General features: G+C 40.4%; 1 long non-coding RNA gene across 1 annotated transcript in view; it reads right to left on the reverse strand.

The window, feature by feature from the left end:
* Positions 1–19,195: 19,195 nt before the first annotated feature.
* The window catches only part of LOC133242966 (uncharacterized), a 41,465-nt gene continuing 38,290 nt past the window's right edge, over positions 19,196–22,370 (reverse strand). The window contains exon 7 of the long non-coding RNA XR_009734928.1: positions 19,196–20,628. This is a non-coding gene — a long non-coding RNA (uncharacterized LOC133242966). The remainder of the gene's footprint in view (positions 20,629–22,370) is intronic.

Genomic DNA, 22,370 nt, shown 5'->3' on the forward strand with positions numbered 1-22,370 from the left:
TTCCTTATCTGCATCTCAGCCTCTCTCTTATCTGCAGACCTGCGTACCTGGAAATGCCCACAGGAAACAAGATGGATGTTAGTGGCCATCCCTGGGGTATGACCTCAGGCTCCATTCTAAGGAAAATGAGTCTGAGTTTGACTTTGACTCCCGGAAACCATCATGGAAACAAGAAATGATGTAGCTGAGTGGGAGAGCTTGTAACACAGGAGACTGTGGCACCTTCTAACTCAAACCCCCATCCTTTTGCATAGGACTAATAAGCTGTCTATTATCTTTCCTGACAGGACATCACTCAGAGAGTCAAGGATGAGATGATCAATGTTGGTTTCAGTTTTGCTTCTTCTCACCAGATCCAGCTGGAGGTATCCCTTTCTCTTAGTCTTTTGTTCTGTCAGAATGATACACTTCGGAATTGGTTTCATATGTCTTCTCTCTAAGAAGATAAGAGGGTGGTTCTATCCATTTAGTCATCTGACAGGTCCATTTGAGACGACACAGAATTCCTGCTTCATGAAGATGTTCTCTGCCAGTCGGGGGGAGCCTGGTATGTATCCATAAGAGATGGCAAAGAGTAGAGACTGAGCTATTAAGACAAACACAGCATGAAGACTCTGGTCCAAATGCCCAACTCTCTTGACTTAGTGAAATGGTTTTCCCAGATTTCTCACACGATGGTCACTTGTTTTCTGGGTTCCTCTTACACCTGACACTCTAATATGATCCCTTTCTCTCTCTCCTGGCTACAAATGTACACCCACAGTAAATTCCTCTATAAGCTAATACTCGGGAAAAGTTTTCCAAAGATGACTTCAAATCCAGAGGCAGTAAGAGAAAACCCTGGTGACACTTGATTCCATTAAAAATAGCATGGTGAAAAATCTCATAAGCAAACTAAAATGAAAAGTTACACATTGAGGAAAATATACAACTTATATAACTAACAAAGTTTATCTACTTGTAGTAGAAAGATTATGAAAAAGAAAAGGCCAATTAGAACATTCTGAAAGAGAAAGCACACTAGATACAAAGAAGTACTTCCCGAAAAAATGTTCCTTCAACATGTTAAAAACTGTTCAACCTAACTCTTAAGAGATGCAAAGAGGAAAGAATCAGGATGCCTCTTCTCATCATTTACATAGTCTGTGAAGAAATAGGGAGACCTGTACATTTTTGCTGGTGGTAATGTGACATGGTACAATTCCTAACCAGGGTATTTGTTATGATGTAATGAAATTACCAGAGTACTTACCCTTGGAATCAGCAGTGCCTTTTCTAAGAATCTACCCTAAAGTAACAATGTAAAAAAAAAAAAAAGACATAAGCACAAAGTCATTCCTGCCAGAACAATTCATAAGATTTAATATAAGAAACAAGATATATACACCAACAGGGGGCTGGTTGAATAAACTGTGGTCCATCTACATCCAAAAGACCTATGCAACCTAGATGTCCATCAGCAGATGAATGGATAAGAAAGTTATGGTACATATACACAATGGAGTATTACTCAGCCATTAAAAAGAATATATTTGAATCAGTTCTAATGAGGTGGATGAAACTGGAGCCTATTATACAGAGTGAAGTAAGCCAGAAAGAAAAACACCAATACAGTATACTAATGCATATATATGGAATTTAGAAAGATGGTAACAATAACCCTGTATACGAGACAGCAAAAGAGACACCGATGTATAGAACAGTCTTATGGACTCTGTGGGAGAGGGAGAGGGTGGGAAGATTTGGGAGAATGGCATTGAAACATGTATAATATCATATATGAAACAAGTCGCCAGTCCAGGTTCGATGCACGATACTGGATGCTTGGGGCTGGTGCACTGGAACGACCCAGGGGGATGGTATGGGGAGGGAGGAGGGAGGAGGATTCAGGATGGGGAACACATGTATACCTGTGGTGGATTCATTTCGATATTTGGCAAAACCAATACAATATTGTAAAGTTTAAAAATAAAATAAAATTTAAAAAATAAAATAAAAATACTTGAAGAAAAAAAAAAAAAAGTAAGACTCTCTTTCTGTATTGCTATGGAGTCATCACCAGGATATAATGTTCAGTGATATAAAAAAACAGGTGTAAAAAAGTGTGCAGAGCTGCTGCTGTCCAATAGGGTAGCTACTAGCCTCAAGTAACTACTTACAGTAAATTAAATTAAAATTACAAATCAGTCACAGTTGCCACATTTTAGTAGCTAAATATTCAATTCATGAATAAGCCTCTGTTAGTTAATGGTTGCTGTGTTGAAGAGCAGAATACAGAATGTTCCCAAATCCACAGAAATTTCTATTGGATAGCTCTGAAGTAAAATATAACAATTTTTACATATGAAAGGGGGTGAAAATAAATTTGTGTTATCTTTTCTTATATTTTCTAAACTGTATAGTTATACAAATGATGATAAAAATGTGTACCTATAAGAGGACAGAAAAGCAGCCCAGGATGCATGACAATGATGTAGAGTCTCTAAATATGAGACTTATGTTTACTGGCTCTATTCACTGAAAAGGGCAAGAAACACTGACAAATCCAGTAACAATCAGCAACTGTAGTCTCTGCACTGAATTCTCTAAACACATTTCCCACTAAAAGGAACCAGGCTTACTGGAGAAATGCCTGATTTCTGGTCTAGGTAAGGATTTTACAAGGTGAGTGTGGACTGAACTCTCATAACAGAAATTATATCAAAAAGAATCATAACTGGAGGGGCTCGCATTGGCCAAAGATAGAACAATTTGAACATCAAAAACATTAATGATTGTAATGCACTGCTGCTGCTGCTAAGTCGCTTCAGTCGTGTCCGACTCTGTGCGACCCCAGAGACGGCAGCCCACCAGGCTCCCCGTCCCTGGGATTCTCCAGGCAAGAACACTGGAGTGGGTTGCCATTTCCTTCTCCAATGCAGGAAAGTGAGAAGTGAAAGTGAAGTCGCTCAGTCGTGTCCGACTCTTAGCGACCCCATGGACTGCAGCCTACCAGGCTCCTCTGTCCATGGGATTTTCCAGGCAAGAGTACTGGAATGGGGTGCCATTGCCTTCTCCGTGTAATGCACTAAAACACCGTAAATATAGGAATATCTATGAGCTCTAACATGTATCACACTCTTTAAAAAAAGCCAGAAAAACCAACACACTGCTCACCTTTGAGAGTTGTAGAGAAAAAACTCATTTTTGAAAGTGGAAATATTGTCAATGAATTGTATATTCACCTGGCCTTTCCTATGAATATTACACTTATGCATAGTTGACGAGAGATGGATTCTTTTATGAAAGAATTATAGTTAATACATGCAGAAGAAATTGAAGAATTTGTACATCATGCTTTTGCAACCTTTTATGAAATGTAGTTCTAAGCAATGATCTTTAGAGGCTGCAAAAAATGATGTGAGAATTAGATGGGAAATTTTATAATGACTGCATCACAGTATCTCATAATTTGCCTTTCCTCACTTGCAAAATGGAAATAATTATATCCATATTAGACAATTATTGTAAGGAGTAAATATCTCAAGTGCATCTGCCAAAGGATACATATAGTGCTAAATAAGTATTAATAGTCTTATTTCATACCTGACCTTCCTTCACAGGAGATTCCCTTGACACGATCCAAATAGTATCAGCAGACAAAAATGTGAAAATATTACATGGAAGAGAAATGTATATATTTTCACTATGTATCACTTTAGTGTCATTTCTCTGTGCTAGAGTCATTTCTCAGATAATTTCAAACAGTGGAAAATTGACTGTACCATTTGCATTGGGTGTGTAAAGGAAAACCATTGGTCCATTTTACATTATTTCATATACTTTCCCATACCACTTTTAATGGTTTATGTCAATTTCATAAGAATAATGTGTGTACTCAGATGAACTTATCTGTGAAACAGGAACAATCTGACAGACAGACAGCAGACTTGTGGTTACCAAGGTGTGGTGTGGGGAGGGATGAATTGGGAGTTTGGGAGTAGCAGATGCAGACTATTATATGTAGAATGGATAAGCAACAGGATCTACTGTATAGCACAAGTAACTAAATTCAGTATTCGGTGGTAAACCATAGTGGAAAATAAGATAAAAAGAATATAGATGTATAACTGAATCACTTTGCTGTACAGCAGAAATTAACACAACATTGTAAGTCACCTAGACTTACATAGTGGAAAATAAGATAGTGGAAAATAAGATAGTGGAAAATAAGATAAAAAGAATATAGATGTATAACTGAATCACTTTGCTGTACAGCAGAAATTAACACAACATTATAAGTCACCTAGACTTCAATAATATTCAGTTCAATCACTCAGTTGTGTCTGACTCTTTGCGACCCCATGGACTGCAGCACGTCAGGCTTCTCTGTCCATCACAAACTCCCAGACTGTGCTTAAACTCATGTCCATTGAGTCGGTGATGCCATCCAACCACCTTATCTTCTGTCATCCCCTTCTCCTCCAGCCTTCAATCTTTCCCAGCATCAGGGTCTTTTCCAATGAGTCAGTTCTTCGCATCAGGTAGCCAAAGTATCGGAGTTTCAGCTTCGGCATCAGTCCTTCCAATGAATATTGAGGACTGATTTCCTTTAGGATGGACTGGTTGGATCTCCTTACAGTCCAAGGGACTCTCAAGAGTCTTCTGCAACACCACAGTTCAAAAGCATCAATTCTTCAGTGCTCAGCTTTCTTTATGGTCCAACTCTCACATCCATACATGGCCACTGGAAAAACCATAGCCTTGACTAGATGTACCTTTGTCAATAATGTAATGTCTCTGCTTTTTAATATGCTGTGTGTTTGTTATAGCTTTTTTTCCCAAGGAACAGGTGCCTTTAAATTTCATGGCTGCAGTCACCATCTGCAGTGGTCTTGGTGCCCCCCAAAATAAAGTCTATCACTGTTTCATTGTTTCTCCATCTATTTGCCATGAAGTCATGGGACCGGATACCATGATCTTCGTTTTCTAAATGTTGAATTAAAGTCAGGTTTTTCACTCTCCTCTTTCACTTTCATCAAGAGGATCTTTAGTTCCTCTTTGCTTTCTGCTGTAAGGGTGGTATCATATGCATATCTGAGGTTATTGATATTTTTCCTGGCAATTTTGTTTTCAGCTTGTGCTTTGTCCAGTCCAGCATTTCCCATGAGGTACTCTGCATATAAGTTAAATATTAGCCTGGTGACAACATGCATCCTTTCCCAATTTGGAACCAGTCTGTTGTTCCATGTCCTGTTCTAACTGTTGCTTCTTGACCTGCACACAGATTTCTCAGGAGGCAGGTAAGGTGGTCTGGTATTCTCACCTCTTAAAGAATTTTCCACAGTTTGTTGTGATCCACACGGTAAAAGACTTTGGCATTGTCAATAAAGCAGAAGTAGATGTTTTTCTGGAACTCTCTTGCTTTTACTATGATGTTGGCAATTTGATCTCTGGTTCCTCTGCCTTTTCTAAATCCAGCTTGAACCTCTGGAAGTTCCAGTTTGTCTACTGTTGAAGCCTGGCTTGTGGAATTTTGAGCATTACTTTGCTAGCATGTGAGATGAGTGCAATTGTGCAGTAGTTTGAACATTCTTTGGCATTGCCTTTCTTTAGGATTGGAATGAAAACTGACCTTTTCCAGTCCCGTGGCCACTGCTGAGTTTTGCAAATTTGCTGGCATATTGAGTGCAGCACTTTCACAGCATCATCTTTTAGGATTTGAAATAGCTCAGGTGGAATCCCATCACCTCCACTAGCTTTGTTCGCAGCGATGCTTCCCAAGGCCCACTCGACCTCGCACTCCAGGATGTCTGGCTCCAGGTGAGTGATCACACCATCGTGCCTATCTGGGTCATGAAGATCTTTTTTGTAGACTTCTTCTGTGTATTCTTGCCACCTCTTCTTAATATCTTCTGCTTCTGTTAGGTCCATACCATTTCTGTCCTTTATTGTGCACATCTTTGCATGAAATGTTCCCTTGGTGTCTCTAATTTTCTTGAAGAGATCTCTAGTCTTTCCCATTCTATTGTTTTCCTCTATTTCTTTGCATTGATCACTGAGGAGGGCTTTCTATCTCTCCTTGCTATTCTTTGGAACTCTGCATTCAAATGGTTATACCTTTCCTCTTCTCCTTTGCCTTTCACTTCTCTTCTTTTCACAGCTATTTGTAAGGCCTCCTCAGACAACCATTTTGCCTTTCTTTTTCTTGGGGATGGTCTTGATCACTGCCTCCTGTACAATGTCACAAACCTCCGTCCATAGTTCTTCAGGCACTCTGTCTATCAGATCTAATCCCTTGAGTCTATTTGTCACTTCCACTGTAAAATCATAGGGATTTGAATTTAGGTCATACCTGAATGGTCTAGTGGTTTTCTCTACTTTCTTCAATTTAAATCTGAATTTGGCAATAAGGAGTTCATGATCTGAGCCACAGTCAGCTCCTGGTCTTGTTTTTGCTGACTGTATAGTGCTTCTCCATCTTTGACTGGAAAGAATATAGTCAATCTGACTTCGGTATTGACCATCTGGTGATGTCCATATGTAGAGTCTTCTTTTGTGTTGTTGGAAGAGGGTGTTTGCTATGACCAGTGTGTTCTCTTGACAAAACTCCTTAAACCTTTGCCCTGTTGCCCTTTTGTACTTCAAAGCCAACCTTGCCTATTACTCCAGGTATCTCTTGACTTCCTACTTTTGCATTCCAGTCCCTTGTGATGAAAAAGACATATTTTGGGGTGTTAGCTCTAGAAGGTCTTGTAGGTCATCATAGAACCGTTCAACTTCAGCTTCTTTGGCATTAGTGGTTGGAGCATAGGCTTGGGTTACTGTGATATTTAATGGTTTGCCCTGGAAATGAACAGAGATCGTTCTGTTGTTTTTAAGACTGCACCAAAGTACTGTCTTTTGAACTCTTTTGTTGACTATCAGGGCTACTCCTTTTCTTCTAATAGATTCTTGCCCACAATAGTGGATATAATGATCATTTAAGTTAAATTCACCCATTCCATTCCATTTTAGTTCACTGATTCCTAAAATGTCAATGTTCACTCTTGCCATTTTCTGTTTGACCACTCCCAATTTGCCTTGATTCATGGACAGATTCCTATGTAACCCTGCTCTTTACAACATCAGGCTTTGCTTCCATCACCAGTCATATCCACAACTGGGTGTTGCTTTTGCTTTGGCTCTGTCTCTTCATTCTTTCTGGAGTTATTTCTCCCCTGATCTTCAGTAGCATATTGGGCACCTACCAACCTGGGGAGTTCATCTTTCAGTGTCCTATTTTTTTTTTTGCCTTTTCATACTGTTCATGGAGTTCTCAAGGCAAGAATGCTGAAGTGGTTTTCCATTCCCTTCTCCAGTGGATGACATTTTGTCAGAACTCTCTACCATGACCATCTGTCTTGGGTGGCCCTACATGGCGTGGCTCATAGTTTCATTGAGTAAGACAAGGCTATGGTCCATGTAATCAGTTTGGTTAGTTTTTGGTGATTGTGGTTTTCATTCTGTCTGCCCTCTGATGGATAAGGATAAGAGGCTTATGGAAGGAAGCTTCTTCATGGGAGAAACTGACTGAGGGGGAAACTGGGTCTTATTCTGATGGTCAGGGCCATGCTCAGTAAATCTTTAATCCAATTTTCTGTTGATGGGTGGGGCTGTGTTCCCTCCCTGTTGTTTGACCTGAGGCAAAACTATGGTGGAAATAATGAAGATAATGGTGACATCCTTTTAAAATTCCCATGCATGCACTGTTGCACTCAGTGCCCCTGACCCTTCAGCAGGCCAACGCTGACCCACACCTCCACTGGAGACTCCTGGACACTCACAGCCAAGTTTGGGTCAGTCTCTTGTGGGGTCACTGCTCCTTTCTCCTGGGTCCTGGTGTGCACAAGGTTTTGTTTGTGCCATCCAAGACTGTTTCCCCAGTCCTGTGTAAGTTCTGGCAGCTCTATGGTGGGGTTAATGGTGACCTCCTCCAAGAAGGCTTAGGTCATACCCAGGTCTGCTGCACCCAGAGCCCCTGCCCCTGTGGCAGGCCACAGCTGACTTGTACCTCTGCAGGAGACACTCATATACAGTTCTGGTTCAGTCTCTGTGGGGTCTCTTTGTCCTGGTGTGCACAAGGTTTGTTTGAGCCCTCTGAGTGTCTCTGGTGGGTATGGGGTTTGAGTCTAAATGTGATTTCACCCCTCCTACCATCTTGCTGGGGCTTCTCCTTTGCTCTTGGATGTGGAGTATCATTTTTTTTGGTGGGATCCAACATTATCCTGTTGACGGTTATTCAGCAGCGAGTTATAGTTTTGGAGATCTCGCAGGAGAAGATGAGCACACATCCTTCTACTCCACCATCTTAATAATTTAATAAAATCTTAATAAATTTGCTTCTTACTCTGGTACAAAAGAAGATGTTTTACAATATACAATGTCATATTTTAAACAGCTTTACTCGGCTAAAAATTTCAAGCAATGAAGTTCACCCATTTTAAAAGTACTGTGTGATGATTTTTAGTAAATGCATGTAACCATCACCATAACTGAATTTTAGGTTTCTCCGTAGTTCCCCAAATTCCCATAATCCTTGAAAAGAGTGAATACATGTACCCATACTTTGTCGCAGGTGAACACTGATTTGTTTTCTGCCTCTATGGATTGCCTATTTTGAACATTTCCTATACCTTGAACCCTATGCTGTTTGGTCTTTTTATGTATGAGTTTGTCCACTTTGCATAAGGGCTTCAAGGATCATATATGCTGTCCATGGATCAGTGTTTCATTGATTTCATGGCTAAATCATAATTTGTTGTATGGCTATGCCAAATTTTACTTGTAGATCAATCAGTTGATAGACATTTGATTTGTTTCCACTTTTTGGCTATTATGAAAAATGGTCTTATGAAGATTTTCTACAAGCTTTTATGTTGACATGTATTTATTTCTCTTGAATAGGAACTACAAGTGTAATTGCAGAACCATATGGCACCTCAGCATGTGAGACATTGTAATTTCAGATGATTTCATTCCATAATTGGAAATACCTTGAGGGAAAGAAAAAAAGACAGGTAAGACAGAATCTAGTAAGGTGACCCTAAAAAAGATTTTTATCCTGCTGTAGACCTATTTGTAAAATCCTTTACAATGATGCAAAAGTGTGAGATATGTTGGGGACAATTTAAACTTCATTTGAAAGACTATTGTCTGTAGCTCACACTTCCCCATTGTCTGACTTGATCTCCATGGAAGATGTTTTACAATTCTAAATTTTAGGTAACTGATAGTATCAGTTTCAATGTAATCCTTGTCTGTAGACAAGCAAATTAATTGTATCTTGGCTAGGAAAACATCTGCTTCCATTTGAACAAGCCTTTCATAACTCACGATGTATAATGTGACAGAAATATGGCTGTTGATTTTGGCAAGATAAATTTCAGTGGAAGAGTGGAGGGATTTCCTCATTAGATTAGAGATGAAGACTGAGTTGAAGGGGAGATTAGGGGATGTGAATTGAGTATCAACAGTTCATTGTAGATCTTTGGCTTCATAGTGCAGAATATATATGAAAAAAGATCAGGAACTAGAGATGTGGACAGAGGCTCACAGCATTAAATGATGTTGTAAAAATCACCATTTTATAGGACACTTGAGCAGATTGAGATCTTAATGAGAAAGATTCATCTCTTCTTAGATTAACATCTCAATGTACCACACCAGGCTTCCCACATCTTACTTCTTTGTTTCTATTCTGGAGAAGCCTAAGACTTACCCAAAGAGTGATGTAGAGCTTCTTCCTAATGCCTGTCAAATATATAAATGGAAGAATAGATAGATTCTTCCAGTGTGTCAAAGATGTGCTAAGAATTTAAGAATTTTTATCCATGAGTGTGGAAATCCTCAGGCAGATGACTGAACCTGTGTGGTGGGTGGTTGAGAGGATATAGTTCCTCAGGACTCTGCAACTGAGGCTGCAAGATGGCAGCCCTTAATTTCAGTGCTCAGAAGTAGATTTAGTCAGACTGCCACACCTTATGTCTTGGAGGGATCCATCCCTGACCTGAGCAGGTGAGTGCAAACAGGCTTGCCTTCCATCTGGGGAAAGGGACTACTGTGTGCTCAGAAGCATGTTATGGTCTAGCTGTGTGCCATTTAGAAAGACTCGAGAATGAGCAGATTCAACTCCTTTCTAATCCTGAACTCAACATACATCACAGAGAGATATTCTCAACCTCTTTCTAGGGATACACACTGTCATTGGGAGCCCCCAGAGTCCATATGTGCACACACACAACCTGGAGGTTACATACAGCCATCAGCCCTAGGAAACCTGACACCTGACGTGGCCATCACTCATTGTTTTTTAGGCTGCATGTATCCCTGGAGACTTTTGCATTAATCACCAATGAAAATGGTGATTAGCAGGTATTTGGCACACTAGGGATTCTTTTAGCTAACATTACTGCCCAATTAAATATGATAATAATAACAGAATTTCTATCTTCATGCTTTTCAAATGTAATATCTCAATTATATTGAGAATTCCCAGTGTGGGTGTGCATATGGGAAATCCTACAAAGTCTTATATTGCTGGTGGAGACTTCAATTAGTACAATCTTCTCACAGGTTGATTTGTCAATATGTATTAATCAATCCAGGCACATTTGATTTTCATGCATTTGGAGTCTGTTCCTTCAATTACTCATCCTTAATATAACACATATCCCTCTGTTTTATTAAGCACATTCCCTTTTGTCTACAGAATAGGAAATCGAAGTAAATGATGTTCACTAACTTGCAGGCAGGATTCTCAGTCTGGCATCGGAAGTGAAGATAGATTTCAGAAGTGTCACAGATCAGCAGAAAAGTTAGACTTACTTGAATATGGTGTGATGTCTACCTGAGCATCATGCAGTCTGCTCTTGGAAATATAGGGTGTCAATCTCTGCTTTCCCTCTTAATAAAAGGATGACCCCTACCCAAGTTGATTAACCTCTGTACATTATTACTTTCCAAAATATTGTGAAGATCTATTATTCTACCTTCTAAGAATGTTGTAGAAAATGCATAAGATAGAAAAATGTATGCGTTCACAACAGACAAGTCCCTGTGGTTTTCTGAGTCAGAGGTCCTCCCTAATATATAAATTTTTAGTTCCAGACACCTTAAGACTATTCACAAATGGCAATTCAAGTGCAAAGTGATGTAAGTACTTATGTATACTGAATTTATTCAACACAGACTATGATAATATTCAAAGTGTATATTGCAAAGTATGTAGAAATGACAGGTCCTTGTATTCCACCTAATGTCTCAAAAGTGCTTTCCTAGACAATATCTCATTAATTTCTACATCTGAGGAGTTTTATCCAAAAATTTGACCTTGTGTCTGACTCTTTGCGACCTGTGAACTATAGCCTGCCAGATTCCTCTGTCCATGGAGTTTTCCAGGCAAGAATACTGGCATGGGTTGCCATTTCCTTCTCCATGGGCTCTTCCCCACCCAGGGATCTAACCACAGTCTCCTGCATCACTTGCATTGCAGGTGGATGCTTTACTGCTCAGCCTATAGTGAAGCTCCCCCAAAATTGGCCAGCATGGTGTAAATGACTTACCCAAGAACCTATGATAAGCCTGGTACCTCGTGATTTATTGCAGTGTTCTTCTGCAAAGCCATTCTTGCTGGATTACAGTACATGTTATTCTTCTATTAATATTTTCTGAGCACAGCCCACCCATCAGAATAAGACCTAGATCTCCCCACAGCCAGTCCCCCCATCAGGAAGCTTCCACAAGCCTCTTATCCTCATCCATCACAGGACAGACAGAATGAAAGCCACAATCACAGAAAACTAACCAAACTGATCACATGGATCAAAGCCTTGTATAACAATGAAACTATGAGCCATGCCGTGCAGGGCCACCCAAGATGGACGGGTGGAGAGTTCTGACAAAACATAGTCCACTGGAGAAGGGAATTGCAAATCACTTCATTGTTCTTGCCTTGAGAACACCATGAACAGTATGAAAAGGCAAAAAAGATATGACACTAAAAGACGAACTCTCCAGGTTGGTAGGTGCCCAATGTGCTACTGGAGATCAGTGGACAAATAACTCCAGAAAGAATGAAGAGACAGAGCCAAAGCAAAAGCAATATCCAATTGTGGGTGTGACTGGCGATGGAAGTAAAGTCCGATACTGTAAAGAACAATATTGCATTGCACCTGGAATGTCAGGTTCATGAAACAAGGTAAATTGGAAGTGGTCAAACAGGAGATGACAAGAGTGAACATCGACATTTTAGGAATCAATAAGTTGAAATGGACTGGAATGGGTGAATTTAATTCAGATGACTATTATATCCACTATTGTGGGCAAGAATCCATTAGAAGAAAAGGAGTAGCCCTGATAGTCAACAAAAGAGTTCAAAAGACAGTACTTTGGTGCAGTCTTAAAAACAACAGAACGATCTCTGTTCATTTCCAGGGCAAACCATTAAATATCACAGTAACCCAAGCCTATGCTCCAACCACTAATGCCAAAGAAGCTGAAGTTGAACGGTTCTATGATGACCTACAAGACCTTCTAGAGCTAACACCCCAAAATATGTCTTTTTCATCACAAGGGACTGGAATGCAAAAGTAGGAAGTCAAGAGATACCTGGAGTAATAGGCAAGGTTGGCTTTGAAGTACAAAAGGGCCACAGGGCAAAGGTTTAAGGAGTTTTGTCAAGAGAACACACTGGTCATAGCAAACACCCTCTTCCAACAACACAAAAGAAGACTCTACATATGGACATCACCAGATGGTCAATACCAAAGTCAGATTGACTATATTCTTTCCAGTCAAAGATGGAGAAGCACTATACAGTCAGCAAAAACAAGACCAGGAGCTGACTGTGGCTCAGATCATGAACTCCTTATTGCCAAATTCAGATTTAAATTGAAGAAAGTAGAGAAAACCACTAGACCATTCAGGTATGACCTAAATTCAAATCCCTATGATTTTACAGTGGAAGTGACAAATAGACTCAAGGGATTAGATCTGATAGACAGAGTGCCTGAAGAACTATGGACGGAGGTTTGTGACATTGTACAGGAGGCAGTGATCAAGACCATCCCCAAGAAAAAGAAAGGCAAAATGGTTGTCTGAGGAGGCCTTACAAATAGCTGTGAAAAGAAGAGAAGTGAAAGGCAAAGGAGAAGAGGAAAGGTATAACCATTTGAATGCAGAGTTCCAAAGAATAGCAAGGAGAGATAGAAAGCCCTCCTCAGTGATCAATGCAAAGAAATAGAGGAAAACAATAGAATGGGAAAGACTAGAGATCTCTTCAAGAAAATTAGAGACACCAAGGGAACATTTCATGCAAAGATGTGCACAATAAAGGACAGAAATGGTATGGACCTAACAGAAGCAGAAGATATTAAGAAGAGGTGGCAAGAATACACAGAAGAAGTCTACAAAAAAGATCTTCATGACCCAGATAGGCACGATGGTGTGATCACTCACCTGGAGCCAGACATCCTGGAGTGCGAGGTCGAGTGGGCCTTGGGAAGCATCGCTGCGAACAAAGCTAGTGGAGGTGATGGGATTCCACCTGAGCTATTTCAAATCCTAAAAGATGATGCTGTGAAAGTGCTGCACTCAATATGCCAGCAAATTTGCAAAACTCAGCAGTGGCCACGGGACTGGAAAAGGTCAGTTTTCATTCCAATCCTAAAGAAAGGCAATGCCAAAGAATGTTCAAACTACTGCACAATTGCACTCATCTCACATGCTAGCAAAGTAATGCTCAAAATTCCACAAGCCAGGCTTCAACAGTAGACAAACTGGAACTTCCAGAGGTTCAAGCTGGATTTAGAAAAGGCAGAGGAACCAGAGATCAAATTGCCAACATCATAGTAAAAGCAAGAGAGTTCCAGAAAAACATCTACTTCTGCTTTATTGACAATGCCAAAGTCTTTTACCGTGTGGATCACAACAAACTGTGGAAAATTCTTTAAGAGGTGAGAATACCAGACCACCTTACCTGCCTCCTGAGAAATCTGTGTGCAGGTCAAGAAGCAACAGTTAGAACAGGACATGGAACAACAGACTGGTTCCAAATCACTAAAGGAGTACATCAAGGCTGTATATTGTCACTCGGCTTATTTAACTTATATGCAGAGTACATCATGCGAAATGCCAGGCTAAATGAAGCACAAGCTGGAATCAAACTTGCCAGGAGAAATACCAATAAACTCAGATGTGCAGATGACACCACAGTTATGGTCGAAAGCGAAGAAGAACTAAAAAGCCTCTTGAGGAAAATGAAAGAGGAGAGTGAAAAAGTTGGCTTAAAACTCAACATTTAGAAAACTAAGATCATGGCATCTGGTCTCATCACTTCATGGCAAGTAGATGGGAAAACAATGAAAACAGTGTCAGACTTTATTTTGGGGGGCTCCAAAATTACTGCAGATGGTGACTGCAGCCATAAAATTAAAAGACACTTGCTCCTTGGAAGAAAAGCTATCACCAACCCAAACAGCATATTAAAAAGCAGAGACATTACTTTGCCAACAAAGCTCCATCTAGTCAAGGCTATTTTTTTCCCCAGTAGTCATGTATGGATATGAGAGTTGGACCATAAAGAAAGCTGAGCACTGAAGAACTGATGCTTTAGAACTGTGGTGTTGGAGAAGACTCTTGAGAGCCCCTTGGACTACAAAGATATCAAGCCAGTTAATCCTAAAGGAGATCAGTCCTGAACATTCATTGGAAGGACTGATGCTGAAGCTGAAACTCCAATACTTTGGACACCTGGTGGGGAGAACTAACTCATTTGAAAAGACTCTGATCCTGGAAAAGATTGATGCTGGGAGAAGGGGACAACAAAGGATGAGATGGTTGGATGGCATCATCGTTTTGATGGACATGAGTTTGAGTAAGCTCCAGGAGTGGACAGGGAAGCCTGACGTGCTGCAGTCCATGGGATTGCAACAAGTCGGACACAACTGAGTGACTGAACTGAACTGAACAGAGAAGCAAATTTCATTCAGGATATAGTTAAGGATAGTGATAGGAGTTGGTTATAAGGATTGCCATTCTGATAATTTCCTTCCTATCATCTCTCAGCCTGGGTTTAGGAAGGGAGGACAAAGGAGTAGCAAGGTCATGAAGAGGCTGAAAGAAACAGAAGAAAGTGTGGTTGTCAGTGAGTGTGGGCACACATATGCAAGCACAGATACACTGACACTCACATTATACATATTCCTACATCTACCAGGCTGGGTAGATTCTAAGACTCTCACAAGACAGTTGTGCTCAAAGAGGACACATACAGCTACCAGTGCAAATAGTCACATGAATCCTTATCTGTTCCTTTCTGAGCTGTTCAGTGTCATGCACAAAACATTGACAATAGGGCATATAAAAAACATTGAATTCCAAATAATGTGAAGTTGTGAGAATCAGTTCTATCACATCCATAGGATGGAATTCTAGTCATGTAGCAAAAATGTTATAATGAAAATAAAAAAGAGAGTATTTTCTGCCTTTCAGATTAGCAATGATTCACATTATTTTTAAAATGTGTCGAAATAGGAATTTTCATATAGCACTGTTAGAAATACAAAATGGCAATTTTTTTCAGTGTTGTATTCATAAAAAATAGCTTTCTTAGTTTGAAAAAACACTTCAGGAACGTATGAAAATGCCTACTAAGATATCTTCAGGTAAATGAACAAGAATGTTAAGTACACTATTATTTGTAATAGAAAATATGGTAAAGGAATTATATGCACATCACTATTGGAAAAGTGAATTTTGGAGCATCCAAATTGCCACAGGCTGGGATCTGGGACCTGTGTTTCAGTACTTTAACTTGCACCTGGCATACCTTGCTTTGAACAAGAAAATACAGAGAAAATGGGTAGGACTAAAAATAACTGGGTGCATGCGCAGTTGTGACAAATTCTGGACAAAAGATCCAAATAGACCAAATAACTGATACAAAAAGCTCAGCTTCTCTGTTCACCGGTGCCAAAACAAATTTTGGAGACAGAATTTTGGGTGAAGTAGAAAGGGAAAGCTTTATTCCTCTGCTAGGCAAAGGGGGACACAACATGCTAATATCCTCAAAACCAAGTGTCCTCAAATTAGGTAGATCATGACAAGTTTTATAGTAAAAGAGGGATTGATCAGGTCCTGGACACTCTTCTGATGGGTTGGTGGTGAAGTAAATAAGCACCAACATCATCAGTCTTGAGGTTTAACTGGTCTGGGGTCTACATGCTTGTGGACAGCATACCATAATTTCAGTATGACCTGTCCATCTTGGATGTCATTGCACAGCATGGCTCATAGCTTCATTGAGTTACTAAAGCCCCCTCACCATGACAAGGCTGTGATCCATGAAGCAGAACACCACCTAAGGGGTGGCCAAATCATCAAAGCAACCCCTCTGGCTTGACCCCTGAACACACCCCTACTCTCCTCCCAAATAAAGAATGAGCTGGCCATACCTCTGGGAGCGGGGAGCAGCAAGCAAGGGAACCTGTTGTTTGTTCTCATTTCCCCCTGCAGCCGTAGGGACCCCAATAAAGCCATGCCTGTATTTCATGTCTGGTGTCTAATCTATTTTATTGATTGAGGAAGGCCTAGAACCCTGGTCAGTAACAATGTGATTCAACAGTTTGTTGATATAAAAGAAAAAGTGACATTTAGCTTTCAAGAAGCTAAAATATTATTGTAGATATTAATTCTCATGGAAATATGTTCACAATAAGTGATAAAGCAGGTTACAATATTTATTGCTGTTGCTGTTCAGTTGCCCAGTCATGTCCAACTCTTTGTGACTCCATGGATTGCAGCATGCCAGGCCTCCCTGTCCCTCACCATCTCCTGGAGTTTGCCCAAGTTCATGTTCACTGCATTGGTGATCCCATCCAGCCATCTCATCCTCTTATGCTCCCTTCTCCTTCTGCCTTAAATCTTTCCCAGCATCAGGGACTTTTCCAATGAGTCAGCCGTTTGCTCAGATGACCAAAATATTGCAGTTTCAGCTTCAGCATCAGCCCTTCCAATGAGTATTCAGGGTTGATTTCCCTTGAGACTGACTGGTTTGATCTCCTTGCTGTTCAAGGGACTTTCAGGAGTCTTCTCCCGCACCACAGTTCGAAGGCATCAATCCTTTGGCATTCAGCCTTCTTAACGGTCCAGCTCTCACAACCGTACGTGACCACTGGGAAGATCATAGCCTTGACTAACAGACCTTTGTTGGCAGAGTAATGTCTCTGCTTTTCAACACACTGTCTAGTTTTGTCATCGCTTTCCTGTCATAAAGCAAAATCTCCTGATTTCATGGCTGCAGCCATCTGCAGTGATTTTAGAGCCCAAGAAGAGGAAATCTGTTACTGCTTCCAGCCTTTTCCCTTCTATTTGCCATGCAGTAATGGGGTCAGATGCCATGATCTTAGGTTTTTTTTTTTTTTTTTTAACAGTTAGTCTTAAGCCGGCTGTTTCACTCTTCTCCTTCATCCTCAAGAGACTCTTTAGTTTCTCTTTGCTTTCTACCATTAGAGTGGATTATATTTATAACTTACAAGAATCTATTTTTGCTTATAGAGGGGTATACCTCTTTATCCAGAAAGCTTTAAAACTGAAAAAAAAAAAACAAACTTTTTGTTAAAACATAAAAATGGTCCTGTTGTTGAAATCACATAGAGTTTTCCACTCAACATAGAAAGAGGCTGCACTTTCTGTCTATATACTTCAGTATCCCTGCATCAAGTCTGCATCCCTTTTCCACACAGACTTCCTGAAAGTTCTCTGGGTTTAGGCCACAGCCCTTCCCTCCCACCTTCTAGCTCAGGGATGTTCAAGCTGCAGTTCAGTGTACTGTCACAAGGTGGCACCATCCTACCGCCACAGTCACATTTCTCTATGAAGACTTTCATTCAAAGAGCTAGAAAATCACATCCTCTTCTTCAAATGGACGGAGGAGCCTGGTAGGCTACAGTCCATGGGGTCTCAAAGAGTCGGACACGACTTCATGACTTCACTTTCACTTCTTCAAAAGCCAGCCTATATACCTATGTACACGATGACTCTAATTTTGTCTAAAAACTTGTTAGAGGTAAGAGAAGAGTGTAAAAGGAAATACTTAGCACTTGCATATGAAGACAAAACACCAGGTCACAATAGCTTGTTGGCTGTGGCCACCTGTTGAAGGGTTTGGTAAGACTGGTGGGAGGTGCAAGAGAGAAGGGGATCCAGAGCAGGGTTTTGGCGGCTCTGTCCAATGTCATGGGCAGGGTATGACATACAGGGAGTGGGAGAAGATCTGAAAAGACTCTACAGGGTGAGTGGTGATGGAGGGTGAACACCCTGCTGTCTGGGAGTGACCCCCATCTTGAAGTGTGGACACTTCAACCTACACTTACAAAGGAAGGAGATACCTCAGTGACTTCGATGTTCTTTTTGGGAAAACTGCAGGTGGTACTGCTTTACTAATATATATATAAACTTTACAAACATAATTAGTCCCTTAGTAAATAAAACATTCCAAGATCATCTGCTTAGCACAGTGTGCTCATTTTCTTTGTAAAAGAAAAATGGAGATGGGAGCCACCTCGTGGTCAGAGACATGATTGCAGTTCTGTGACTCAGAACAGGGGGCTTGGCAAAGGAGGGTGAGGAGGAAGTTAGGGATGTGGGTTAATGGTTTTAGCCAGGGTTTTCCAGAATTTTTCACTTACTGGGAGCAGTTTCTCGGTATCTTCCATTTTCTGGCATATCTAAATCTGAGATCGGAATCAACCTCTAGTCAGACCTGAAGAGAAAGCTAGATTTGTTAAAGTGGCATTTATAAGCTATATTGACATTCAGTTGTTAAGTGGCCTCTGACTCTTTGCTACCCCATGAGCTGCAGCAGGCCAGGTTTGTCTGTCCCTCACTATCTCCCTGAGTTTATTCATACTCATGTCCATTGAGTCAGTGATAGTATCTAAACATCTCAATCTCTGCTATGGCCTTCTACTTTTGTCCTCAATCTTTCCCAGCATAAGTGATATTTCCAATGAGTCAGGTCTTAAAATCAAATGGCCACAGTCTTGGAGCTCAGCTTCAGCATCAGTCCTTCCAACGAATATTCAGGGTTGATTTCCTTTAGGATGGATTTTTTGACCTCCTTGCTGTCCAAGGAACTCTCAAAAGTCTTCTGTAGCACCACAGCTAAAGAGCATCAATTTTTTTTAAATTTTATTTTATTTTTAAACTTTACATAATTGTATTAGTTTTGCCAAATATCAAAATGAATCCATCACAGGTATACATGTGCTCCCCATCCTGAACCCTCCTCCCTCCTCCCTCCCCATACCATCCCTCTGGGTCGTCCCAGTGCACTAGCCCCAAGCATCCAGTATCGTGCATTGAACCTGCACTGGCATCTCATTTCATACATGATATTTTACATGTTTCAATGCCATTCTCCCAAATCTTCCCACCCTCTCCCTCTCCCACAGAGTCCATAAGACTGTTCCATACATCAGTGTCTCTTTTGCTGTCTCGTACACAGGGTTATTGTTATCATCTTTCTAAATTCCATATATATGCATTAGTATACTGTATTGGTGTTTTTCCTTCTGGCTTACTTCACTCTGTATAATAGGCTCCAGTTTCATCCACCTCATTAGAACTGATTCAAATGTATTCTTTTTAATGGCTGAGTAATACTCCATTGTGTATATGTACCACAGCTTTCTTATCCATTCATCTGCTGATGGACATCTAGGTTGCTTCCATGTCCTGGCTATTATAAACAGTGCTGCAATGAACATTGGGGTACACGTGTCTCTTTCCCTTCTGGTTTCCTCAGTGTGTATGCCCAGCAGTGGGATTGCTGGATCATAAGGCAGTTCTATTTCCAGTTTTTTAAGGAATCTCCACACTGTTCTCCATAGTGGCTGTACTAGTTTGCATTCCCACCAACAGTGTAAGAGGGTTCCCTTTCTTCCACACCCTCTCCAACATTTATTATTTGTAGACTTTTGGATCGCAGCCATTCTGACTGGTGTGAAATGGTACCTCATAGTGGTCTTGATTTGCATTTCTCTGATAATGAGTGATGTTGAGCATCTTTTCATGTATTTGTTAGCCATCTGTATGTCTTAAAGAGCATCAATTTTTTTTTTTTGTCACTCAGCCTTCTTTATGGTCCAACTCCCACATCTGTGCATGACTACTGAAAACATCATTGTTTTGACTATATAGAACTTTGTCAGCAAAATGATGTCTCTGCTTTTTTAATGCACCGTCTAGGTTTGTCATAGCTTTTCTTCCAAGGAGCAAGCATCTTTTAATTTTGTGGCTGCAGTCACCATATGCAGTGATTTGGAGCTGAAGAAAATAAAATCTGTTACTTTTTTCACTTTTTCCCCAACTATTTGCCATGAAGTGATGGGATAGAATGTCATGATCTTCGTTTTTTTTTGAATGTTGAGTTTTAAACCAGCTTTTTTTCACTCTTCTTTTTCAACCTCATGTAAGGGCTCTTTAGTTCCTCTTTGCTTTCTGCCATTAGAGTGGTATCATCTGCATATCTGAGGTTATTGATATTTCTCCCAGCAATCTTGATTCCAGCTTGTGATTCATCCAGCCTGGCATTTTGCATGATGTATTCTGCATTTAAGGTAAATAAGCAGGGTGACAATACAGCCTTGACATACTCCTTTACCAATTTTGAACCAGTCCATTGTTCCCTATCCTGTTCTAACTGTTGCTTCTTGTCATGCATTCAGGTTTCTCAGGAGACAGTTATCCTGGTCTGTATTCCTGTCACTTCAAAAATTTTCCGCAGTTTCTTGGGATGCTCACAGTAAAGACTTTAACTTAGTCAGTGAAGCCTAAATAGATTTTTTTTCCAATTCCCTTGCTTTCTCTATGATCCAATGACTGTTGGCAATTTGATCTCTGGTTCCTCTGTCTTTACTAAATCCAGGTTGTAAATCTGGACATTTTATGTCCATGTACTGCTGAAGCCTAACTTGAAGGATTTTGAGCACACTACCTTGCTAGTGTGTGAATGAATGCAATTGTATAGTATAGCGCGATTGTATACCTGCTTAAGGTGAGGTGTGTAACTTCATTCCAGTCCTGCCATTTATCTGGTGATATAGTCTTGGTGCTATGAGCCTAAGCTTCATTGTCTATCAAATGGGATTCAGGATACTTTTTTCACACAGCTATCCCAAGGATAAACTGAGAAAACATGCCCAAAGTATATGACATATAGTGGGACTTTAAGAGGGCCTTAAAAGCCAAGACTCAATAATAAGTTCTGGCTGAGACAGCTAAGGCAGCATTGCAGACAGATGTTTTTTGTTGTTGATGTTGTTTCTCCTAATGAGAAGATAAATAAATTTATGCGGGAAGCAAATATTTCTCTGATATACCTTGACTTCAACGTTTTAAAGATGGAAGGATCTCTAGTCTTGGGAGACTCAAAGCTCCTAAAACATGCTCCACATCATACCTGTGTGCTGGTACTAATCCAGTTTCCCACACTGGGAAGAGCGACCTCACTTTGACTCACTTGGTGATGCCTCCAGGGTACCGAGTTGTGGTGTTTGCCTAATTGCTGCTCCTGGATTGCTCTGTATGTTAATATGCCTATAGGAAAATTTGGGACAATAGTCCCAAATGGGGAAATAGTCATAAGTGGATGGGTCCTCAGATTAAGTCACAGCAGCCTTTCAGCCATGTGCTGCCTTCCTGAGAGGCACAAGTCCAAGAATTACTAGAATTTTCCAATACTTAATTGTAAATTCTTACTAATAATTTAAAATATCTATTAGAAGCCATCCTGTGCAGTGAAAGTGTTTCATTAATTCTTTTGTGAAAGAAAAAGAAGATAAAGATGGAATTGAACATATAGGAAAATTCACGGGTTAAACCTAACAGGAGATGGCTCCTTCATATTAATTTTTAAACTTGTTCAAACTTCATGGCATTGAGGATTTTTTTAAATATTTATTTATCTATTTGGCTCTGCTGGGTCATAGTTGGGGCATGTGAACTCTTAGTTGTGGTATGCAAAGTCTTAGCTATGGCACATGGGACCTATTTCTCATACCAGGGATCAAACCTGGGCCCAAGCATTGAGTCTTAGTCACTGGGCCATCTGAGAAGTTCTGGAATTGAAGATTAAAAAAACCCAAAAAACCCTCTCAGGGCTTCTAATACCTATGCAGACACAGGAGGCTCTCACTCCTTCCCTCTCTATCCCTCTTTGCCTTCAAAATATAACTTCCCCAGAGAGTTTTCTACATGCTCTATTTACATCAGAAAGTTTTCAGCATTCCCGGTAAACATTCCTCATTCTCACCAACCCCTTATCTCATTGCACTGTCAGTTATATCCCC

The sequence above is a fragment of the Bos javanicus genome, chromosome X (assembly GCF_032452875.1).
Source record: "Bos javanicus breed banteng chromosome X, ARS-OSU_banteng_1.0, whole genome shotgun sequence".
NCBI lineage: Eukaryota > Metazoa > Chordata > Mammalia > Artiodactyla > Bovidae > Bos > Bos javanicus.